This window comes from Stenella coeruleoalba (genome assembly GCF_951394435.1).
Source record: "Stenella coeruleoalba genome assembly, chromosome: 14".
Lineage (NCBI taxonomy): Eukaryota > Metazoa > Chordata > Mammalia > Artiodactyla > Delphinidae > Stenella > Stenella coeruleoalba.
Window position 1 is genome coordinate 73,677,771 of NC_137160.1, and position 24,378 is coordinate 73,702,148.

A 24,378-nucleotide genomic window follows, 5' to 3' on the forward strand; every position below is an offset into this window, starting at 1 on the left:
TGGCTGTTGGAAAACATTATAATGACTTATAATGTTCTTGAAGCACAGACCACAAGTTTCTGGATGCCGGGCACCCTTCAGAAAAACTATGAAAGGATCACAACATGCTCAAAAGTGTGACGGACTTAACAATCTGTCACCCAAAACGTGCTGATCATGTGGAACAGTAGCAATCAGATTCATGGCTAACTCTTGTGAAATAGAAACGTGACACTTCAGTGGCTGCCAGGTGGTGCTTAAATAAACTGGGACACTTCACCTTGAAAGCTTTCAGTAAGTGCTGGGAAGCTGTGTCCTGTAAAAACGGAAATAAATGATTTTAAAAGCCCTGGCCTCGGCATAAGAGTAGCTTGGTCCCGTGCTGTGCAATGTCAGTCTAGTGCTGTTGAGCACTTGGATTGAGGCTAGTGTGATGGAGGAACTGAAGTTATAATTTTAATTAAATTTTATTAGCTTCAATTTTTAAAATCAAGGTGAAATTCACACAACATAAAATTAAACATTTTAAAATGAACAATTCCATGGCATTTGGTACATTCACAATGCTGTGCAACCACCACCTCTACTCAGTTCCAGAACATTTTTATCACCCCAGAAAAGACCCCGTACTCATTAAGCAATTACTCCTCACTCCTCTTCCCCCAGCCCCTGGCAACCACCAATCTATGTTCTGTCTCTATGGATTTACCTATTGTGGACATTTCATATAAACAGAATCATAAAATATGTGACCTTCTGTGTCTGACTTCTTTTACTTAGCATAATGCTATTAATTTCCATGTTAAATTTTAAAACTGATAAACTTGATTCCATTACTGTAAAAACTTTTAAGTATTTTTGGAATTCCTTGGGTATGTGAATCTACTTTTTTTTTTTTTAACATCTTTATTGGAGTATAATTGCTTTACAATGGTGTGTTAGTTTCTGCTTTATAACAAAGTGAATCAGTTATATATATACATATGTTCCCATATCTCTTCCCTCTTGCGTCTCCCTCCCTCCCACCCTCCCTATCCCACCCCTCTAGGTGGTCACAAAGCACCGAGCTGATCTCCCTGTGCCATGCGGCTACTTCCTACTAGCTATCTATTTTACGTTTGGTAGTGTATATATGTCCATGCCACTCTCTCACTTTGTCCCAGTTTACCCTTCCCCCCCCACCATATCCTCAAATCCATTCTCTAGTAGGTCTGTGTCTTTATTCCCATCGTACCCCTAGGTTCTTCATGACATTTTTTTTTTTGGCATTTTTCACAGAAGTAGAACAAAAAATTTCACAATTTGTATGGAAACACAAAAGACCCTGAATAGCCAAAGCAATCTTGAGAACGATAAATGGAGCTGGAGGAATCAGGCTCCCTGACTTCAGACTATACTACAAAGCTACAGTAATCAAGACAGTATGGTACCAGCACAAAAACAGAAATATAGATCAATGGAACAGGATAGAAAGCCCAGAGATAAACCCACGCGCGTATGGTCACCTTATCTTTGATAAAGGAGGTAAGAATATACAGTGGAGAAAAGACAGCCTCTTCAATAAGTGGTGCTGGGAAAACTGGACAGGTACATGTAAAAGTATGAGATTAGAACACTCCCTAACACCATACACAAAAATAAGCTCAAAATGGATTAAAGATCTAAATGTAAGGCCAGAAACTATCAAACTCTTAGAGGAAAACATAGGCAGAACACTCTATGACATAAATCTCAGCAAGATCCTTTTTGACCCACCTCCTAGGGAAATGGAAATAAAAACAAAAATAAACAAATGGGACCTAATGAAACTTAAAAGCTTCTGCACAGCAAAGGAAACCATAAACAAGTCCAAAAGACAACCCTCAGAATGGGAGAAAATATTTGCAAATGAAGCAACTGACAAAGGATTAATCTCCAAAATTTACAAGCAGCTCATGCAGCTCAATAACAAAAAAACAAACAACCCAATCCAAAAATGGGCAGAAGACCTAAACAGACATTTCTCCAAAGAAGATATACAGGTTACCAACAAACACATGAAAGAATGCTCAACATCATTAATCATTAGAGAAATGCAAATCAAAACTACAATGAGATGTCATCTCACACCGGTCAGAATGGCCATCATCAAAAAATCTAGAAACAATAAATGCTGGAGAGGGTGTGGAGAAAAGGGAACACTCTTGCACTGCTGGTGGGAATGTAAATTGATACAGCCACTATGGAAAACAGTATGGAGATTCCTTAAAAAACTACAAATAGAACTACCATACGACCCAGCAATCCCACTACTGGGCATATACCCTGAGAAAACCATAATTCAAAAAGAGTCATGTACCAATATGTTCATTGCAGCTCTATTTACAATAGCCAGGAGATGGAAGCAACCTAAGTGTTCATCATCGGATGAATGGATAAAGAAGATGTGGCACATATATACAATGGAATATTACACAGCCATAAAAAGAAATGAAATTGAGTTATTTGTAGTGAGGTGGATGGACCTAGAGTCTGTCATACAGAGTGAAGTAAGTCAGAAAGAGAAAAACAAATACCGTATGCTAACACATATATATGGAATCTAAGGGGGAAAAAAAGGTTGTGAATCTACTTTTTCAAGTCTAAATTTTTGAAATCTAAATACAAAGCAATAATTTCCAATCAAATTTATCATCTCGGGAGTTCCCTGGTAGTCCAGTGGTTAGGACTTGGCACTTTCACTGCCGGGACCCAAGTTCAATCCTTGGTTGGGGAACCAAGATGCCGCAAGCCGCACGGCACGGACAACAAATTTATCATCTCAATTGAGATAAGCTGTAAGTATAAAATAAGAAAGAATGTAAAAGATCTAATTTATCTTTTTTAAATTTATTTATTTATTTATTTATTGGCTGCGTTGGGTCTTTGTTGCTGCGCGTGGGCTTTCTCTAGTTGTGGTGAGCGGGGGCTACTCTTCATTGCAGTGTACGGGCTTCTCATTGCGGTGTTTTATCTTTATTGTGGAGCACGGGCTCTGGGTGCCAGGGCCTCAGTAGTTGTGGCATGCGGGCCCAGCAGCTATGGATCGCGGGCTCCAGAGCGCAGGCTCAGCAGCTGTGGCACACAGGCCCAGTTGCTCTGCAGCATGTGGGATCCTCCCAGACCAGAGATCGAACCCGTGTCCCCTGCATTGGCAGGCGGATTCTTAACCACTGCACCACCAGGGAAGCCCTCTTTTTTAAAAAATGTTGATTACATGTTGAAATGATACTATTTTGGAAAACTAAGTTTAATGAAATGTATTACTAAAATTAATTTCAACGGTTTCTTTTTATTCTTTTCATTGTGGGTACTAGAAAATGTAAAATTTTGCGTGTGGGGAAAAAAATTATGCATGTGACTCACATTATATTTCTATTGGACAGTGTTGGTCTAGTCAAAAGATCTAACTCGGGCTTCCCTGGTGGCGCAGTGGTTGAGAGTCCGCCTGCTGATGCAGGGGACAGGGGCTCGTGCCCCGGTCCGGGAAGATCCCACATGCTGCTTAGCGGCTGGGCCCGTGAGCCATGGCCGCTGAGCCTGCGCGTCCGGAGTCTGTGCTCCGCAACGGGAGAGGCCACAACAGTGAGAGGCCCGCGTACCACAAAAAAAAAAAAAAAGATCTAACTCAAACTAGATACTAATTCAAAAAAATTTTTGAGCACCTACCGTGAACTTTTTTTTTTTTTTTTTTTCCATGTCACATGGCATGCAGGATCCTAGTTCTCTGACCAGGGATTGAACCCATGCCCCCTGCAGTGGAAGCACAGAGTCCCAACCACTGGACCGCTAGGGAATTCCCTACCATGAACTTTTTTTTTTTTTTTTTTTTTGCTATCATGTGAAAACGTTGGTTAGAAATAATGTTTGCCAATTCTATTGACCTTTCCTTAGACTTTACCCTGGACCAGAAATTGGTTATGCGTTAAACTGGGGAGTTTGATAAAGCTTTCCTCCTCTCCTGCCAGTTACTGATGTTCATACAGATCAGAATCACTAGGAAATGTTTTATGATACAATCATTAAAATATTTTAAATGAGGGAAAATAAGGGATGTTTGCTGGCCTCCCTGCTTTTTAACTCATACTTGATGATATACTCTCAGTTTTGGATGAAACAAAAGTATGCGTCTTTCCGCTATTGAGAACAGAAAATAAGCACTTGTTTATGTACATTCACTCATCAACATATTGGATGGATATTGTGTGCACTATGATTGGTGTTGAGTATTCAGCAGCAAAAAACCAAACAAGGTACCTGTCCTCAGGAAGCTTACATTCCAGTGAAAGAAGACAGAAAACCAATGAATAAGATAATCATAGATTCTGACAAGTTCTATGGAAAAAAATTAATATAATGATTTGGTAAAGAGTAACTTTATCAAATGGTGGGGAGCGTGTGTGTGTGTGTGTCTCTAATTTAGGTCAGGTAACTGGGCAATCTCTTTGAGAAGATGACATTTGAGCAGACACTTGAAGAAAAAGGATTCAGCCATAGGAAGAGCCATGGGAAAGGCAGTCCAGGCAGAAGGCATAACAGACGCAAAGGCCTTGAGTTGGAGGAGAGTTTGATGTGTTTGAAGAACAGAAAGGAAGTCATATGACTAGGATGTGGTGAGCAAAAGGGAAAGGGATAGGAGATGGGATTGGCAAGCAGGAGCCAACAGCAGCCAATAGGTCATATTAAGAAGTCTAAATTTTATTTTAAGGGTAATGGGGAGCCATTGAAGGTTTTAGAGCACAAGAGTAACCAGATGCTTTTTTTTTTTCCACACAGATGATCCAGTAGTAGCTTCAACGACAGCTGACCCTGTTCTATAATTGCCAGAAAGACCTAAGAACTGATTGGTTTGGGTAGGTGCCCTCCAATATTCAATAGTATTTTAGTTAATAATTCCATATACCAAGACACCTTGCATGTACCCTGTTTGCACCAGGGGCCCAAGAACCCCCAGGAGATAACTCATCAAAAGGAAAGACAGATCAGTCAAATAAATAAGTCAGACTCAGAATAAGGTTAATATTTGGCTAGGGTTTGGATGGGTGATTTCTGAGGAGTGCGGTGTACCTGTCACTCAGATTAGTTCTCATGACCAGTCCTTATGGACTTACCATGCCTGAGTTTTATGTGGCTATGGCTGTAAGTAAAAACTAAGGGGGTTGTTTAATGAAAACCTCTTCTTGGTCCTCAAAGCAATGTTGGTCTAGCATCTCATCAACACGGTGGAACACAGAGTGGCTGGGAGGCATTCCCCTCGACTGAACATCACCATTGAACATCCAACGGCTTTGGCACCTGCACCTTGTGTTAGTTAGTACCTGACAGGAGGCAGCAGTGCCTGGTAGGAAAGGTGATACCCAGTGATACAAGGTGGAGATGACTCTTGGATAAAGTGGAAATCAGTCAAGGTAGTCAGTCATAAGCAGCAGAAATAGCAGCATGCCTGGTTGGTACAGGGGTGCCCAGAATAGGAGAAAAAGAGGAAAAATCCACAAACATCGTAGCTGACTAGACTTGTTTCTGACCATATGTGACTCCCTCCTGGGCACCCCCAGAAATCCCGATAGGGAGTGAACTTTGCAGGAGCCTGGAGTTCTACAATAAATAGCAGATGAGGGTACGGTGAGCTGTTTTGGGCTGGGTTCCCCAAGAAGCTCATTCTGAGACAAGGATTCAAGGGCAGGTAGTTTATTTGGGCAACGATCCCAGGAAACAACAGGATGGGGAGAGGGAAAGGGCGACACAGAAAGGAAGACAACCAATAAAGGGCATGTGGCAAGCAAGTGACTGCTACAGGCAAGTGGAGCTCAGCATCCCCAGAGGGCACTGGGATACTGCAGATAACAGGCCTCACATTATCTCAGTGGAAGGAGAGGAAGCTGGGAGATTCCTCTACCAATACCCATCCATCACTGGGTGGGGCTGTTTCTAGGGAAACAAACTCTTTGGAACTTCCAGGCCATCCTGCTTGCTGGCCGGGTGTGCTTCCACAGCCAGAACAAAGCCCTCACTCAGAGTCACAGGTGTGGCAATGAGCATCCTTTGGTGTATAGAGAGGAGTGTTGAGGGACTCTGGGCAGGGCCCCAGCTGCATCGACTACACCAGTGACTACACCAGGCTACAAGCATAGAGGAAGTTATCATATAGTCTCATTTCTGGCCCAATTTCAGTCCTCATTCTTAGTTTTTCTTTTTCTCCCTTCTCTCCTACTTATAATTTATGCAATATGGCTGTTTGATGTATCCTTGTAAGCTGCCTTAAATCTTTTTCTGGAACACAGCAGCACATAAATAAATAAACACTAGCAAGATTTAACATTTTCCCTTTATTTATTGACCATTTTTCCCTTCTCTGAACTTCTTGGACCAGAGCCTCATTTACCTGCATCTAGCTCTGTGCTGGGCACATCAGAGGCATTTTATCGTTGTTCTGTAGACTGGCACAAAGATATACAGTTGGTTTATAAACTGACTCTGTGACCAGAAGCAGATATAGAGGCACAGGACTCTCTGGCCCCTTCTTTCTTGAACCCAGTGCTTAGAACAGTGCCTGCACATAACAGGTGCTCGGTAAATATCTGTTAAATGAAAGAATGAGACTTGGAGGACCTATGTCCATAAGGGTTCCCATAAATCACCATTTAGAAATCCATCAACATACTGGAATTGTGTGCTTTGTAAGGTCAAACTTGCCCTGGAAACCACTATCATGTGGATGTACTTATTTTCATGAGCACAAGCTGGAAGGCAGGGACTAAAGATAGATCTAGAGATGGTGTTTTAAAGTATATACCCAGCAGGCTCCGTGCATCTCAGAACACCCAGTGCTAACTCAAATGCAGTCCGTTTATGAACGTAATCTTTGCTTGTAGGTGTCCTGGCAAACTGTTCTCAATAACATCCCTATTGAGAAACTGGGTTCCTCAGGAATCTCAGATGCTAGAAACTGAGTGACTGCTTTACATCCCATGAATCAGAAAGAAACTGTTGTTTAAGTGGTGGGTCACATGCATGTAGGTATCTGGGTTTTTTGTTTTGTTTTGTTTTTTGCTGTAATACTTTTCTCCTTAAGAGGCAAGCACAGTAGTTTTATTTAATAAAACACTAACTAGAAATTTTTTTTTTGGCTGCATTGCACAGCGTATGGGATATTAATTCCATGACCAGGGACTGAACTCGGGCTCTCAGTGGTGAGAGCATGGCGTCCTAACCACCGGACCACCAGGGAATTCCATAAAACACTAACTAGAAATTTAAAAGTTTAGCCTTTGAAAAACAAATTTTTCCGTTTAATAAATCAGCATTACCCATAAGTAGGTTACTTCTAGGAAGCTCCATTTTTATGTAGATCTTAGCAAAGAAGGAGAGAGAAATAGTTTGGCACTTCTGCTATTTGTGTTTAAATTAAGATAAAATTTACATAATATAAAATTCATCCTTTTAAAGTGAACAATTCAGTGGTTTTTAGTATATTCACGATGTTATGCAAACAACACCACTATCTAATTCCAGAACTGTTTCTTCACCCCCAAAAGAACCCTATACCCATTAGCAGTCATTTCCTATCCCCCCCTCTTCTTAGCTCCTGGCAACCGCTAGTCTATGTGGATTTGCCTATTCTAGATATTTCATATAAATCGAATCATACCATATGTGACCTTTCCTTTCTGGCTTCTTTCACTTACCAGGATGATTTTAAGTTTCATCCATGTTGTAGCATGTATCAGTACTTCCTTTTTTTATGGCTGAAGAATATTCCATTGGTGTATGGATACACCACACTTTGCTTATCCATTCATCCATGGACAGACACTTGGCTGTTTCTACTTTTTGGCTATTGTGAATAAGGTTGCAGTGAATGCTGGCATACAAGTATCTGTTCAAGTCCTTGCTTTCAATTCCTTTGGGTGTCTACCTAGGAGTGGAATTGCTAGGTCATATGAGAATCACCTGTTTTCCAAAGTGGTTACACCATTTTACATTCACACCAGCAATGTATGAGAATTCTAATTTCTCCACATCCTCACTAACACTTGTTATTCTGTGTGTGTGTTCAAAGTATAGCCCACCTGGGACCTCCCTGGTGGTCCAGTGGGTAAGACTCCATGCTCCCAATGCAGGGGACCCGGGTTTGATCCTTGGTAGGGGAACTAGATCTCGCATGCATGCTGCAACTAAGATCCCACATGCCGCAACTAAAAAAAAGATCCCACGTGCCATAACTAAGGTCTGGCACAGCCAAAAAATAAAAATAAAAATAAAATAAAGTATAACCATCCTAATGGGTGTGAAGTGGTATCTTGTGGGTTACCTCTGTTATTTTTTTTGAAAATTTAAGTTTCCCCCTGTCCTGGAAAAAAACATCCATTTTTCCCCCATCTTTCCTCTTTCATACACTTTTGTTTTGTTTTGCTTTTAGAACAATTTTAGGTTTACAGAAAATTGAGCAGACAGTATAGAGAGCTGCCATATACCTCTTCTCTCTTCCTGTCACAGTTTTCCCTCTTAGTGACATCATACATTAGTGTGATATATTTGTTACCATTGTTGAACCAATATTGATACATTATTATTAACTAAAGTCCCTACTTTACACTAGGGCCCTTCTTTGTGCTGTACATTGGTATGGGTTTTGACAAACACGTAATGTTATATATCTATTACTGTCGTATCACACAAAGTAGTTTCATTACCCTGAAGATCCTCTGTGCTCTACTTATTCATTCCTCCCTCCCTCCCCCAAAGTGCTGGCAACCATTTATCTCTTCCTGTCTCTTTTAACTAGAATCATTTTTGACTATAGTTTTGTCTATTCCAGAGTGTAATGTAGTTGGAATCATATAGAGTTTAGCCTTTTCAGAATGACTGCTTTCACTTGTTTGTTTACCTTTTGAAGGACATCTTGGTTGCTTTCAGATTTGGGCAATTATAAATAAAGGTGCTATAGGCATTCTCAGATTGAGTGATGACCTGGAGAAGCCAATGCCATTGAACGACTGTTTATTACTTACATTCCTGAGAGAAGGGGACATGCCATGCCACTCAGGGCCACAGGGAAGGCATCAGGTTTTGATCAGGAGGCAGAAGCAGGAATAAGAGAAAAGCCTAAGCCAGAGCCTTTACTGGAGTTTCTGCAGAAAAGGAGAGACAGTTAAACAGTTTAGGATGGGCTCCTTTGAATAATTCCAGTGGGCTCTAGGGCATAGAAGCTGTCTTCAGTTGTCTGGGACCTGATTCTGGGATGATTTAAGACAGAGGAAATATTGAGTTGGTATGTGAGTTACATAAGCAGGTGGGTGGGGACGTGGCACTGGGTCAGGTGGTCTGCGCATGACTAGACATATTCCAGGCAAGCAGTCCACCTCCCCTAGGAATTAGCTAGCCCTATAAGGGCAGTCTCCTCTCAAGTCTGAAAGGTCCCCCAGGATGTCAAAACATCATAAGATACAGAAAATAAAAAACATGATGAATACACTGAGTTTCCCTATAGGGATGGTTTTGGGATAGGTTCTCTAGAAGCAGATGCTTACATGGGGTTTGGAAAACAAAATGCTTATTAAGGATCCGCCCCTCTGAAAGGAAAGGAAAAGTCTAGTTGCAATACTAGCTTGGCAAAGGCTTGGCCAACCCAGAGGGAAGCTCTGGAGTGAGGACTGCCCATCAGACTGTCCCGCATCTGGAGGAAATGGGCAGCCGTTATAGCCTGGCCTTGCTTGGTCAGCAGTGCAGGCTGCTCTGTGAAGGACGTGACCTTGAACGAGGCAGCTCTCTGCCCCTAAGGCAGACCCTGAAGGAGCTGACAGCTGGGGGCCATCTGCTGACCCCACTCCCTGCAGGTGGACAGCAAGTCCTTCCTCAAGGGGGAATGTGGGCGGCACATCTGTGACCGCCTCAGGGATCCTGTTCCAGTTGGCCTCAGCAGTTGCTGGCTTGAGGACATACTCTTACTGGCTACCTTTCTTTCCCTGCCTCACTTCCACACTCTCCTTTACCTCCCTAATAAACTACTCTCACCGAAATTTTTATCTTAGAGTCTGCTTTTGGGGGAACTGAAACCAAGACACATCCAACTCACCTTTAGAGTGATGTCCCTTGGGGCCGTTCTGGCAGTTTCCAGTTATATAAATGTACTTTTCTTGCATTACATATACTTAGGGTGATTCCAGTCCTGGTTTGTTCAACATAATTCCTGTTTAATATGTTGCCCTGATGTTCCATTCCATTGATGCCCCTTTTTATCTTAAAACTATCCTGGTTTGGATGATACATTTTATGATCAACCTACAACTCTTTAAAGTGAGTGACCCTTAATAAGATCCATGGACAGGGAAAAGTGGTTTCTTTTGATCTTGAATGCCATCAACTCATAGTTTATTTGGGGTGAATCATCCAATTTTAGAGCTGGAAGCAACTCTATGGCTGGCTTATCCATTGACTCTGCCTTTGGCTTATCCATTGACTCAACCTTTCTTTTTTTTTTTTAACTATTGGAATGCACATGGTTGGATATTCACATTTATAACAATCCCATGGGACTTCCCAATATGCCAGCTGTAACTCCACTCCTTTCCTCCTACCAGGAAAGCATATTGAATGCTGGCAAGAATTAACGTTGTTACAGGGATAATGTATTATTTTTAAAAAGATGAATCATTCTCAAGTCCTGGTACTTTAACCATTAGCATCAAATCAGTCATGACACAGTTCATGACTGATTGAATTTGAGAACTGCTGATCTCATTCTAAATCCCTGCATTACATAAAGAAGTCATTTAGCCACATGGTGGCCCCATCTTCTCACCTGGAAATGGGGATGCTAAAATCCCCTTCCCTGTCTGGCTGAGTTATGGTGGAAGGCAAATGAGATAATGAATGTAAAAGCTTTGGGAAAGGGACTTCCCTGGTGGCGCAGTGGTTAAGAACCCGCCTGCCAATGCAGGGGACACAGGTTCGAGCCCTGGTTTGGGAAGATCCCACATGCCGCGGAGCAACTAAGCCCGTGCACCACAACTACTGAGCCTGTGCTCTAGAGCCCGCGAGCCACAACTACTGAGCCCGTGTGCCAAAACTACTGAAGCCTGCACACCTAGAGCCTGTGCTCTGCAACAAGAGAAGCCACCGCAATGAGAAGCCCGCGCACTGCAGTGAAGAGTAGCCCCTGCTCGCCGCAGCTAAAGTCCATGCGCAGCAATGAAGACCCAACACAGCCAAAAATAAAGTTAAATAAATTTGTATTAAAAAAAAGCTTTGGGAAGTATAAATCCTTTGAACCAATGGAAGCCATTGTGGTGGTATCTGCAGATGGGAAGAAGCAGCCATATTTGCTAAGCATTTTCTAGAGCCACACCAGAATTTACAAAATAGCTGAATTTGCACCCATCTGGTTTGCACAGTACATCTATGAGCGAAAATTTTACCAGTGCTCCTGGTCATTATGTGAATTCTCTTTACAACTTTGCTAAGATGCCTTAGTCAAAACCCAGTGGTTGCAAGAGAAAAAATCCAACATGAATTAGCTTGAATAAATTGGCTCACATAATGAAAACATGGGAACGTCCTGGTTGGAGTTGGCCACAGCGATGGCTGGAACCCGAGATTGGAACATCGCAAGGATTCTCTGTGTCTCTCACCCATGCTGTTCTCTATGTATTGGCTTCGTTTTCTCAGAACAGCTTCTTCAGTAGGTGCGGGCATGGCTACTGAATGCTGGGCTCCCATCTTTACCTCTTTGTGATCATAGAGGAGAGATACCCTTTTCCCCTCCCTGCCCCCTCAGATTAGTTAGAAGAACCCTAGAGAGGTACTCTGATTGGCCCACCCGTGGACCAATCACTGTATTCCAGGAAATAACCTGTAAACTAAGCCCGTTAAGCCAGATGCCCACACCTCAGATCAATTACTCAGGGCTTCTCATGTATACAGTTGCTTCAGGGATTTTTGGGAGCTGGCAACCATCAGATCTGTGCCTATCATTCAGTGAAAATAAAGTCTTATAGATTGTCAAACCTTTATTCCTAATGAATCTTTTATATTCCTAGAGCTATAAATAGTAAATCCTTTCCCTTTCCTTCCAAATGCAAATATTTTGAATTTTTAATGATTGCTTTCCAAAGCCTACTTTCAGAATCACTCTTCAAAAGGTTTGTGCCAACGTATACTCCCACAAACAGATGGTGGTAGGCATTCTTGAATTGTAAACTGTCACTGATCTATGCTGGTGGTTCTCCATTGAGGGTGATTGTGACTTCCCAGGGTATAATGGCAATGTCTGGAGACATTTTTGATTGTCACAACTGGGGTGATGCTACTGGCTTCTAGTGGGTAGGAGGACAGGATGCTGCTAGACATCCTGCAATGCACAGATAGCAGCTCCCCACGACGAAGAATTATCTGGTCCAAAATCTCAATAGTGCTGAAGTTGAGAATTTCTGATCTATGCAAACAGACATGGTCTTTATTTTTGTATATAGAGAAGTCTCAACAAGAAGACTTGCCTCGACAGAAAAACTTTGGCAGCGCACTCTATGGCTGGTCTTGGCATAGGGAGGTACACTTGAAGTCCTATTTTCCCAATTTGGGAGGAGGGCATTGAACATGGCAGGTAAAAGTTTTCAAAGTGCCCAGTTAAACTGCTTGGAAAACTCACTCTCCCAAGCTCTGCTGGACTCTGTTTTAAGGATAGTATTTAAAACACTTTAGCAAAAAGAGGGGTAGCTCAGTATACAACTGAATGTGAGAATTACCCATGCTTGGTTTATTTCTATTCTGATCCTTGGAAAATAATAGTCATATACTATCATTAAGGAAATTTAATGCAGGACAAAATAGAATGTAAGAAACCCCCCACTAACAGGGTCTGGTCTCAGCAAATTATACAACAGGAAATAATTTAGCTTTCAGCTTCCTGGTTTTGTATCTTTCTCCATGTCACTCACTGCCTCCCTCTACCCATTGACCCCAACTAATGTACCACTTGCTGCTTCTTTTCAGAAGTAGTAAAATGAGGCAGTAAAGAGTAGACTCTGGCATTAGCCCACCTTAATTCAAAGCCTGACTCTGCTAATTACTATTGGTGCAACTTTGGGCAAATTACTTAACTAAGTTTCCTCATCTGTAAAGTAGAGATGATAATGGTGCCTCCTCATAGGGTTGTTGTGAGGGTTAAATAGGTAATATACACAAAGAACTTAGAGCAGTGCCTGGAACATACCAAGTACTATGTAAGTGTTAGTAATGTTATTTTCAATTCTCTACCACTTTATCAAAATCTGATGTTAGACCAATACCCAGTTTGAAGGCTTAAATGAATGGGAACAACTGAGTATGGAGTGATGGTGATAGCCTTTGGGTTTAAGAACCTGAAATCTCAGGACTTCCCTGGTGGCCCAGTGGTTAAGACTCTGCACTCCCAATGCAGGGGGCACGGGTTCCATCCCTGGTCAGGGAACTAGAGCCCACCTGCCGCAACCAGAGATCCTGCATGCTGCACGCTGCAACAAAGATCCTGCGTGCTGTAGCTAAGACCTGGCACAGCCAAATAAATAAATAAATATTTAAAAAATTTTTTAAAGAACCTGAAATCTCAACTGGACAGTACCCCACATACAACCCAGCCAACACATTCTCTACATACTTAAAGCTCATCCAGGAATAGAAATATCTAGAGCAGGGGTGGGCAAACGATAGTCTGAAGGCCAAATCCAGCAAGCCTTTTGTTTTTATAAGTAAAGTTTTTCAGAACCCAGCCACACCCATTTTTTAATGTATTATCTAAGGTTCCTGTTGTGCTATAATGGCAGAACTGAGAATTCACAATGGCGGAATTGAGTAGTCACAACAGAGACTGTACAACTTGCAAATCCTCAAATATTTCATCCACCACAGGACAAGTTTGCTGGCCTCTGCTCCAGACCCTTGTGACTCAAAGTAGCAGTCTGTGTACCTACAGCATCAGCATCACCTGGGGGGCTGGTTAGAAATGCAGAGTCTCAGGCCCCACCCCAGACCAAGTGCATCAGAAGCTGCATCCCCAGGGAGTTTGTGTGCACAGTAAGACTGGAGGACACTACAGAGAGTACACTTGCTTTCCAAGGAAGAGTAATTTATGTGACTTTCAGGGTTCCTTCTAATGCTAAGCTTCAAGTGAAGAACTTAGTTGATTTCTTTTTACTTTTTGTTTAAAATTAATTTATTTTATTTATTTTTGGCTGTGTTGGGTCTTTGTTGCTGCACGTGGGCTTTCTCTAGCTGCGGTGAGTGGGGGCTGCTCTTTGTTGTGGTGTGCGTGCTTCTCATTGCGGTGGCTTCTCTTAGTGTAGAGCACGGACTCTAGGGCGCTTGGGCTCAGTAGTTGTGGCACATGAGCTTAGTTGCTCCACGGCATGTGGGATCTTCCTGGAGCAGGGATCAAACCTGTGTCCCCTGCATTGGCAGGCAGATTCTTAACCACTGCGCCACCAGGGAAGTCCCCTTTTTACTCTATTTTAAAAATTTACTTTTAATTGAGCTATAATTGACAAGTAAAATTATATTACTTTTAGGTGTACAACAGAATGATTTGATATATGTATACATTGTGAAATGATTACCAGAATAAGTTTAGTTAACCTCCATCACCTCACATAAGTTTTTTTTTCTTGTGATGAGAAATCTTAGCAACTTTCAATTGTACAATACAGTATTGGTATCTTAGTTGATTCTTATTTGTCTCTCACTGATCTGAAATCTTAAACTTTGGGGGTATTACTTGAAATTAATAAATTTTGAGCTGGAAAAAACTTTAGAGATGCCATTTCTTTCTTCTCCCTCTTCTTGGTCCATTTTCCTTTTCTTTGTCACTTTTCAGGGTTTATTTATTTATTTATTTATTTGCCTTCTACCCAGAATAAAACTAAAGAAGTAATATCAATTTGGTTGTAGCCAGCGAACTAGGAATCAGATAACGTGGGTTCCAGCCTCATCTGAACTCTGCTCTTTCCCTGCGGCAAGGGCCTGTGCAGGCTGGGTCTCAGTTTCTTCACCTGCAAAATGGGAATAATTTTACGTGCTCAGGGCCTCCTTCACAGGATTGCTATGAGGACAAGTTGCAATACTGTATGTGAAAATGCTCCATCATTGGTAAAGGAGCATAAAAATGTAGGGAATTATTTATAGATTGCCTGGCATAGAGCCTTGAATACAGTAGGTGCTGCATAACTGTTGGGTAGAATTTTTTTTTTTTCTTGTGGGAACTGCTCCAATAACAGCCAGCAGATGGCAGCAAAAAGCAAGCTTCCCCTCAGAGGCTCCCTCTGGTCCACTCCCGGGGTTTTACAGTAGTAACGTAACTGAAGGTTCTCCCTGATTTCTAACAAGTTCATACCCCTTCACTCACTTTCTGCCCACATTTTTGAGGGCACTAGGGACTGGGCCTGCTGGGGCCGATGGAGAAGTTGGCCCTGAGTGAACTCATCCATTTCCATTTCTCCGACTATTGCCTTTGTTCCAACGACACTCAGGTCTCCATCACCAGCCCCATCATCTTTCTTGATGGCACAGCTGACCATCTAGTCACTCAACAGTATCCACATAATGCATCTGGTCCAAAACTGAACACATTGCTTTTCTCTCCAAATCTGCTTTTGCTCCTATGTCCTTATTTGCACCACTATCCAACAAGTCATGAATGGAGAAACCTCAGGATCATCTATGACTCTTCCCTCTCCTTCATTCTCCACATCCAATCAATCACCAAATCCTGCTAACACCACCGCCTGAAAAACACTAGGGAAAAACACAACTCCAAAGCAGATACAGACTCGTTTTTAAAACATTTTAAAACAGACTCGTTTTAAAAAAACACTGAAAAACACACATGGAACTGTTTCACTGTTTGGAAGACTGGTGTTTTCTTTGTGCCTTCCGCTTTTCTTTGTTTTCTAAAATTTCTGCACTGAGCTTGTGATTATTCTGAAATTAGAAAAATTTTAAAACCTACAATAAATGTTATTTTTCTCCCAAAAGTATATGTACACACAATTGCTAGGACATCACACATAGCTCTAGTGTACTAACATGCAAAAATAATTTGGCCGTGAGTACAATATTTTGCCAGGCATCTGTGGTGAGGCTGCACAGTGGATCAGCTGGCACGGTGACCCTGTAAGCCCTTCATTAAAAATGTCACTTCCAGGCTTCCCTGGTGGTGCAGTGGTTGAGAGTCTGCCTGCCGATGCAGGGGTTCGTGCCCCGGTCCAGGAAGATCCCACATGCCTCGGAGCAGCTGGGCCCGTGAGCCATGGCCCGCAGAGCCTCTGCGTCCGGAGCCTGTGCTCCGCAACGGGAGAGGCCACAACAGTGAGAGGCCCGCGTACAGCAAAAAAAAAAAAAAAAAAAAAAACAGCACTTCCTCCACACATGGCTCCCAGAAGCACTTCATGTTTGGATCCACTTATTTAATGTGGAAAAAATTTCTGCTGTAGAAATTCATTGTTATCTCAAGTTTATAGAGAAGATATTTTCTTCTCATGGAGTACAGTGCCAATACCTCTGAAGGGAAGCAGAGCCCTGCCCGAGTCCTTCTTTCAACAAACATTTATAGGGCGCTGACTTAATGCCCTGGGCATAGTTTTAGGAGTCTGGGTTCCAGAGGTGAAGGAGACATTCAAGGTCCCTGCTCTTAAGAAGAGGACATCATATAGCTGGTAAACAGATGAACAAGATGATTACAAAGAGTAATAATGCGAGGGTGGTGAGGGAGAAAAACTAAATCAGTAGGGGTGGCTAATTTGGGGTTGTGTGATCACCCCATAGGAGGGCACATTTGAACCAAGAAATAAACTACAAGATGGAGCTAGCCATCTGCAGAGCTGCTGATAGAGCCCAGCCAGAGGGAATGGCAAGTAGAAAGGCCCTGGGGCAGGAACAAACTTGGCTTATTTGAGGAAGAAAAAGGCCAGTGTGGTTTTCGAGAGGTAAGCCAGTGAGGAGCAATGGGGCAGATGAGGGGGAGAAGGTGGACAGAGTTCAAGCAGGGTCTTGTAGTTTATTGATAGAGGTTGTATTTTACTCCAAGTTAAAAACCAACGATATACAATAGCTTACACGTATGTATTATGTACCTACTATGTGCAGGTACTGTTCTAAGCATTTTACAAGTATTGTTTCATTTAATCATTACAACAACCCTGTGAAGCAGGGATTATTATAATCCTTATTTTTCCCGAGAAGAAAACAGAGTCATAGAGACTTAAATAACTTCAGGTTACACAGGTAATAAGCAGCTGAGCTGGGATTTGAACTGTGGATGGAGTTCTACTTCTGTACACTGTCCAGTGAACCAGGCATATGAACTCTACATCTAATGTGACCAGAAACAAAAAGCTTGTTCCAAACCAATTCTATCTTTGCCACTGTGAGATCATCACAATAATTTGTATAAATAGTTGGAAAAGTCACTTGCTTAACAAAAACATATCAAATACCTTCAATGTGCCAAGTATTGTGTGGACTGTGGTTTTTTTTTTTTTTTTTTGCTGTACGCGGGCCTCTCACTGTTGTGGCCTCTCCCGTTGCGGAGCACAGGCTCCGGACGCGCAGGCTCAGCGGCCATGGCTCACGGGCCCAGCCGCTCCACAGCATGTGGGATCTTCCCGGACCGGGGCACGAACCCGGTGTCCCCTGCATCGGCGGACGGACTCTCAACCACTGCGCCACCAGGGAAGCCCGGATTGTGTTTTTTATACATTTCTATCATTTTGTCTCCTCAAAGCCAGCATCTTAAAAAAATCTGATAAATGACTTCCTGCTTCAGAACTCCACACCATCTTGCCACCATTGTCAGCCATCGCTTAATAATGGTGGTAATGAGCAAAACAGCCAGGGAGCCAGCCCTTTTATACCAAGAGTAGAAATAATAGAAACAATCTCTTAAATTGCGATAGCTTTTAACCGTTCTCCAAAGGCTTCCCTACTTGCTATTTAACTTGATCCTCTCAACAATCCCTACTCTTTTCCAGTTGGATGTGCCTGTGTGACTTGCTTTTGACAACGAATTGTGAGCAGGAATGACAGCACAGCTTGGTGGGGCTTTGAAGAGCCAGTTTGTGATTCACCACAGCTTTTCCCTTGGTCATGACCACCAATGGCTCTCAAGATGATGGCGGCTCCATCAGCCTGAATCCCAGGGTGATTATGATGAACAGAGCCTCTTGTCAACAGAAGATGGGCATTTAGTGTGAGCAGGAAATAAACCTTTGCTGTATTAAGCCATTGAGATTTTGAGTTTGTTGCCTTGGTATAACCTAGGCTAGTGGTTCTCGAATTTGAGCCTGCATCAGAATCAACAAAAGACCTTGTTAAAACACAAAATGCTGGCCCCTCCCTTAGATTTTCTGATTCAGCACATCTGGGGTGGAGCCTGATAATTTGCATTTCTAACGAGTTCCTCAGGGCTGCTGCTGCTGCTGCAGGGACCATACTTTGGGAATTATTACCTCGCCTCTCTTTACCAATTCAATATTATCCCAAGGAAATATTACTCAGCCATAAAAAAGAATGAAATAATGCTATTTGCAGCAACATGGATGGACCTAGAGATTATCATACTAAGGGAAGTCGGTAAGAGAAAGACAAATACCATATGATATTACTTATATGTGGAATCTAAAATATGATACAAATGAACTTATCTATGAAACAGAAACAGAGTCACAGATATAGAGAATGGACTTGTGGTTGTCAAGGGGGAGGTGAGGGGGGAGGGAAAGATTGGGAGTTTGGGATTAGCAGGTGTAAACTATTATATATAGGCTGGATCAACAAGGTCCTACTGTATAGCACAGGGAACTATACTCTATATCCTGTGATAAACCATAATGGAAAAGAATATGAAAAAGAATATATATATATAACTGAATCACTTTGATGCACAGCAGATAATATAACACTGTAAATCAACTATATTTCAATAAAATTTAAAAAAATATATTATCCTAAGGAAATCAAAGCTCAGGCAAAGCTTGTTCATTCCTTCATGTATTTACTAAGCCAGCTACGTGCCAGGCGCTAACCTAAGTTCTGCATAATCAGTGACAAACAAAGCAGACACAATCCTTGCCCTCTTGTCTCATTAACTAGTGATTTGCTCAAGTGTACACAGCTAGTGGTGGAGCTAGCAGTTGAATCTGTGTCTTCTTACTCAAAATCCAGTATGTATTCCATTATGCAATAAGCAACATTGACAAACACCTCCTTGGTTGCTATTTATTTCCCCCTTCAATATCTTCTAATATGGAGGTAACTCTTAGTTCGGGGTAATTCTCAGACCCTTTGTTTGTGGATGGGTTTGCATTTGCAAGTTTGGAGAAGGAAGCTTCAGTGGGGGTGAGGAATGTGAGGGGTCCTCAGCCCTGTGAGGAGACAGGAGAAGAAGGGAAGCCTCCCTGATGGCAGCTGCAGAAAGAGAGAAGTGAGTACGGAAGTGCTGTAGGTACTGTGATGCGCTGTCCAGATTCCCCTTCAAGGATGAAGGACTTACTCTCCCAGCTGCTTGGTGTATTGCTGGCTGGCAGTCCTCAGCTCTCAGCTCCCTATGAGGACTACCTCTCCTAAAGAGAGCCACTTCATCCAAGGTCTCAACCCATTCCTATAACCAATAATTGATGGGGAACCAAAAAGCTCTGAAAGGCCAACCCAGCTCCAGCGTTCTTCACAGGGCCAGCCTTTGGGGTGACTGCATCACAGCTCAACATTTCCCAGTCCTGCTTTCCTTCCGTCCCTTCCCAAAGGTTGGGGTCCCAAGAGCACTCTTTAATAAACACCTTTCATGCTAATCTTCATCTCAGAGTCTGCTTTCCAGCAACCCAACCTGTGACAGGGGATTTCAAGGTATCTGCTGTGGGGTACCTTGAATCTAAATCTTCTCCTGGTCCCTTTCAAAAGCTTTGGTGAAATTGGCATTTCTCACTCATGCTTTTGTGAGACAGCATTATAGTGGATAAAATGATGTCCTCCCCAACCAAAAGAATTTTTTTTCATGCCTACATGGAACCTAAGAATGTGACCTTATTTGGAAGTAGAGTCTTTGCAGATGTAACTAGTTAAGGATCTCAAGATGAAATCATTCTGGATTTAGTCTGGGCCCTAACTCCAAGGACTGGCATCTTTATAATATGAGGAGAGGAGGCAGGGAGGCCCACATGCAGAAGAAGGCCACGTGAAGACAGAGGCTGAGATTGGGGTGATGTGGCCACAGGACAAGGAACACCTGGCACCACCAAAGGCTGGAAGAGGCAGGAAAGATTCTTCTCTGAAGTCTTCAGAGAGAACATGGCTCTTATTTGGGACTTCTAGCCTCCAAAACTGTGACAATTAAATTCCATTGTTTTAACTCTTCAGTTTGTGGTACTCTGTTATGGCAGCCTTAGGAAACTAACACAGTATTCTATTGATGAGGAAAATGAGGTGACAGCTGACCATCGTATGAATGGAAATGAAATGTTCAGTGCTGGGCATGGAGCAGGCATTCAGTAAATGCTTGTTGAACTAAACTGAACAAAATGCTCATAAAGGGGAAGAATGTGTTTCTTAGGATAACTTCTTGATTTATTTTCTTTAGACTCTGGGCATGTGGGCATCTGCTAATATGCATAGTTGCTCATGGTATTTGAGTCTATCCATGGAACTGTGGAAGGGTCAGTATTCATTTTTGGACAATTCTAATAACTCCTTAAAAGTTAGTCACTAATGAGGTCCCTGCGGGGACCTAGATTTATAATTCTAAAATGTCCCTGGCCTTTTCTTTCTTCCTTTCTTTCTTCCTTCCTTCCTTCCTTCCTTCTTCCTTCCTTCTTCCTTCCTTCCTTCTTCCTTCCTTCTTCCTTCCTTCTTCCTTCCTTCTTCCTTCCTTCCTTCCTTCCTTCCTTCCTTCCTTCCTTTCTTCCCTCCCTCCCTCCTTCCTTCCTTCTTTTTTTGCTCCTCCTGGCCCCTCAGGAGAACTCCAGTTCTATTTTTAGGCATCTAGGCAGGTGGATAACAATGCAATTTATATACAAAGGTTATTTAAGAGCTCTTCACAGCATTAAATGTGAACACCCTTGCTAGTGCTTGTCTTGTTAAGTCACAGCTCAGTCAATCACCACCACATGCCTCAGTTGGCCTTATCTGTAAAATGGAGCTCACACTTCCTTTTCATAAGTTAGCAGCAGTAAGAGAATAAAGTGAATTACCTGATCAGCTCTCATAAGCTCAGCTGCTCCTCTGGTCACTTTTGAAAGTCCCAAATCATTTCTGAATCCTGCAGATTGAGTCTTTGGATCAACATCACACAGAGGAGAGTTGTGTTTATCAATGGCCAGAGATGTAAAATAAATGATTTTCTGAGCTTTACGTGGGTTGTTAAGAGCCCGGAATTAGCCCCAAGACACTAGCTTTCTTTGTTCTTGCCTACTTCACACTTAGGACTATAGGAACGATTTTCAAAGACTAACTAAAATCACAGTGAAAATTTCCGGTCAATCATAAATTGATTTTCTTGCTTAGGTAGGACACTCTAAAAGATTCCATTGGAGGATGCAGACATAGGGTTTCTATAACTGAAGGGGCTCAAGGAGGATCTGTGAATACCCCTTAAAGTGCCAAGAGAGCCTGCAGAGCTTGCTTTGGGAGTTGGGTCCTCTTCAATGACACATGGCCTGATGTTCCTCCATCTCTTACCCCCTAAAGAAGTAGCAGGTTATTCTTATTAAGAGATAGTTGTCAGTGAGGGTGCTTTTGATTGCAGCCTAACTCCAGATGGCTTAAAATTACAGGCAATTTATTATCTATTTGCTCACATAACTCAATGTCTATACATAGGGCTCCCTTCAGGTAAGGCGTGATCCAGTGGCTTACAGAATGTCACCAAGCATGTCTTTCATTCTGCCTCTCCGTTCTAACTCCTGTAGTATTGGCATCATCTCCAGAGTCTACCCAGTGGTCCTATGGCTGCTCTGGATTCTGCTACTTTTAGTACATCTCATATCTTCATGCCACACCATTTAGGGGAGGAAAAAATAGATCTTCTGGTATCTCTCTCTTTTTTTTTTTTTTTCTTTTTTTCTGGTATCTCTTACATGAGTCCTGGTGTAGGGCTAGCCAACTGGAGGATGAGAGGTCATGTGGAGGAGAGCTGAGGCTCCTCAGATGACAGTCAGTCCCCACTACCAAATATTGAGTGAGACCATCTTGATCTTGTAGCCCAGCCCAGCCAAACTTCTAGCAACCCAGGAGTATCGCTTGCTGGTCCCACCAATATGTAGAAAGACAGCATCTCTGATGCAACTTAAACTTAGATTAAAGAAGGTTGGCCATTGTATTTATACTTGGAAAATAACAACTACTAACTCATATAGAACATTTTTAATGTACCAGGCACTATGCTACCTTTACATAGCATTTCTCCCTAAAACAGTCCTGTGACATAGGTATTGTATATTAGTTCCTTTTTATAGATGATGAAACTGAGGCGCTGAGAGATGAACTGACTTGTTCAGAGTCATACAGCTTGTAAGAGCCCCCGTTGCACAACCCTGGGGAAATGGAAGGGAAATCATTCACGTGGACTGCAGCGCTGGAATTTTCCTTCGGGGGCACAATTCACATTGCATTCTATGTGTATATGCTGTCCAACCTCGTGCTTTTTTACTCATTATTCTGTACTGTACTGACTCCAGCTGCCCATTCTGGATGCACAAATTAGGCCAACAGAACCTCTGAGAGACGAAGGATACAAAATAGCGTGACATTAGCCATCAGTGCCGTGCTGGGGATCTGGAGTCTTGGAAGTCGTCCACAGCCAGGGAACTTAGCAAGGGGGTGGGAACCAGGCGGCAAGCATTAGATGGAACCCTGAAGCTGCAGCTGGGGACCCAGGTAAGACTATGTGTCAATCTAGGCTGCTATGCAGAGACTAGAAAGGCAGAAACTTTAGAAGGCAAAAAGAAGGGAAGTGGTCAAGACTGGGTGGCTGGTTGGAAGCTAGAAAATACACTGATAGAGGCAGACAGCAAAAGTCCCTGTGCCTTTGCTGCAAACTCGGGCACTCTCTCTCCCAGACTGGTTTGGTGGGTGCCAGTCCCAGGTGTATCCATCATCGGGAGCAACAAAGAGGGTGAACTTGAGAGGTACCACTGACATAAAGAAAGCAAGTACCCAAAGCCAGGAAATGTATACCTATAGCTAGGTATGAAGATGTGTTTCCCCCTCACCCTCCTCTCTTTCTCTGTCTCTCTGTCTCTGTCTCTCTGTCAGTTTCTTAGTCCAGGCCCTGAACCTTGGCAATAATAGGAATCCATATTTGCACCTCATTGGAGGAACATGCCAGAGACTTGAATGCCTTCCGTCCAGGTTACTAGTCCACAGGATCAGCACGATCTCAGGAACTTGCACCACAGGGCAAGTTTGAACAGGGGTCTACTCTTTATAAAGCTGTTTGGGAGGCTTATTAGCATGTTTGAGGTTCTGCCAAAGGTTTGTAATAAAAACACAATGGAAGGACACAAGAAGTTTTAGGGAGATTATTTTCTATAACAAAACACTCTTCTAAACAGACCCCACTGGTTTATATTCCATTCCAGGACTCGATTCCCTTTTGCAAGTGCAAAGGTCTCTATGCCATGTTCTGCTGAGTCAGGTAAGAAGATAACTGTCAACTCCACATTCTTAGGTGCAGGTAACTTAGATTTTTTTTGGCTGACAACTCGAATAATGAATGCTCATTATTAAAAATAATCGGATGTGGCCAGGTGGGGCAAGGCCCCCAGTGGTAACCAGAGCTCTCACCCTTGGTCCACTCTGAGGCTGCATTCAGTGTTTAAATGCAATGCTAGGAGACCAGTTCCAGTCTGCTATACATGATGGAGCGATAAAGTTTTACTGAAGATTTTTTGGAGAAGGTGTGGAAGAAGACTGACATTGCATACCACGTGGCAAACATCACAGCAATTCCCTTTAAACATCTATGTTCCACTGGAATTTCCTCTCTAAATATCAGCCTCCTGGGACTTCCCTGGTGTTCCAGTGAGCAAGACTCCGAGCTGTGGTGCTTCAAGGACAAAGGACGTCCCTGCCTGAAAAGGTTTCAGCGTCACACCCCCTACTGGACTCTTAATCACCCTCCCTACCATGTTTCCATGGTTACGAAATTCCTGAGCCCACCTGGGCAATGGGACCTGTCCCAAATAAGGAAAGGCATCTGCCCTGTCCCAATCCCACTCTATAGAAGGAAGGTATATGTGCCTCGACCAATCAGTAAATGAAATTTTCACCTCGGACCATTCCTTTGTTCTCTGGCTATAAAAACTGGCTAATAGCACATGTTTGGAATAGGAAGTCAGCCCACTGTTCTGGGAGCAGCCCTTCCCT

At 42.7% G+C, this 24,378-nt stretch overlaps 1 long non-coding RNA gene across 2 annotated transcripts in view; it reads right to left on the reverse strand.

Annotated features, from left to right (window-relative positions):
* LOC307197041 overlaps window positions 1–24,378 on the reverse strand; it is a 45,279-nt gene that overhangs the window by 5,643 nt on the left and 15,258 nt on the right. For both annotated transcript variants that reach the window (XR_013831308.1, XR_013831309.1), the window contains exon 3: window positions 9,009–9,128. This is a non-coding gene — a long non-coding RNA (uncharacterized lncRNA). The remainder of the gene's footprint in view (window positions 1–9,008; window positions 9,129–24,378) is intronic.